The sequence below is a fragment of the Palaemon carinicauda genome, chromosome 22 (assembly GCF_036898095.1).
Source record: "Palaemon carinicauda isolate YSFRI2023 chromosome 22, ASM3689809v2, whole genome shotgun sequence".
Classification (NCBI taxonomy): Eukaryota; Metazoa; Arthropoda; class Malacostraca; order Decapoda; family Palaemonidae; genus Palaemon; species Palaemon carinicauda.
Window position 1 is genome coordinate 121,317,107 of NC_090746.1, and position 1,946 is coordinate 121,319,052.

Sequence of the window (1,946 nt, forward strand, 5' to 3'; positions counted from 1 at the left end):
GACCTTAGGCGTCGGTTCCTTAATCGTATTACCTCGAAGTATTTCTGAACAGTGCACGGGTCTAGTCCTTTCCATTTGGTGATTATTTTGGGAGATTTCAATAAGCTAAGGAAGGTCAACTGAACGGACGTATGATATTTCATTAGTGCTTGTAAATATACGAGGCACCCCTTGTTTAAATAATGTAGTTTTAACTGCTTGTTTATTTTGATTGCTTGATCTCGCATTATTATTTGCATTGTGGGATGCATATTTCAATAGCAGATGAGGGAGAAAATTTTCCTTTATTGAATATATTTTGAAAATCACTTATTTTTTGAGGGGGGGGATTAGGAATTCCGTTATTATTTGCTTTGTGGGAAGTATATTTTAATGGCAGATGATAGAGAAAATTTTCCTTTATTGAATTTATTTTGAAAATCTCTTTTTTTTGGGGGGGGGGAATTAGGAATTGCTTTATTATTTGATTTGTGGGATGCATATTTTAATAGCAGATGATAGGGAAAATTTTCCTTTATTGAATATATTTTGAAAATCACTTTTTTTTGGGGGGGGGGAATTAGGAATTGCTTTATTATTTGCTTTGTGGGATGTATGTTTTAATAGCAGATGATGGAGAAAATTTTCCTTCATTGAATATATTTTGAAAATAACTTTTTTTTTGGGGGGTGAATTAGGAATTGCATTATCATTTGCTTTGTGGGATGTATATTTAAATAGCAGATGATGGAGAAAATTTTCTTTTATTGAATATCTTTTGAAAATCACTTTGGGGGGGGGGGTTTAAGGAAAATAACAGAACTTGAAACAAGCTGTTATGAATATGAAAAATACAGAGAAGAGCATTTAGCCAATTAAACAATTTGCAGCTATATTTTGTGTCTGAGTAAATAATAAATTTCATAAGATATATGTTTCAATCTAGTGACTAGAATAAAAACAAGGCAGAAATTATTTCGATCCGAATGAACAATATTGAAGGAGTTTACATTTATAAAAGCACGGCACAAAAACACTTATGATTCGTTCAAGTATTCTTTCAACGAAATTATTTCCATTTTACTAGTGTTTAGATTGTTATGCTCGGTGTTTGCTTTTATTGCAATGCATTGCAACTCTGCATGTACATTAAAACTAAGTAAGATTGAAATATCCGTCAACCTTATTTTTATCTTAAAAGCATTTCTGAGTCTGCTAAATTACATTTTACGAAAATGTCAAGTGTTTTTTACAAGGAGAATAAAATGAAAAAGGCAACAGACAAACAGAATTCTTCAGTTTTTCCCATCTATACTTGTCTCTAACTGGAATATATTTTCTTCGTTTCCATCATCTCTTTATGGCTGACTTTATCATATTGAAAGCAAATGATAATATAAGAGAACATACTATCTAATAAACTTTCCTTAATATTTTGTAAATTTCTTGAAGGAATTTTCTAAGTTACTGAAATTATACATTTAATTTCTCTTTCTATTCAAATTCACTTAAAGAAAGTATCAAAGAAAAACAAACAAAACTAGAGGAGCACTCAGTAGAGCGTAGACCTCCGCTGCGGCAGGCTTATTTCTCAATCTTTTGCCTGACCTTGAACTTGACCTTTGACCTTAATATGTATTAATTGGCGTGGAAGTTCATACACTCTAATATGAACCAAGTTTGAAGTCTCTGTGGCAATGATGTCCAAACTTATGGCTGATATCGTGAATTGGACATTTTGCTTGACCATGACCTTGACCTTTGACCTTGACCTTCCAAAATTTAATCATTTCCAGCTTTTTACACAACAGTTAACCGCTGTAACTTTCATTACTCCACGATTAAAATTATGGCCAGGAAGCTGTTTTCAAACAAACACAAAAACAAAAATACAAAAACAGGGGGGTAAAACATAACCTCCTTCCAATTTCGTTGGCGGAGGTAATAAAATGGGAATTTTGAAATTC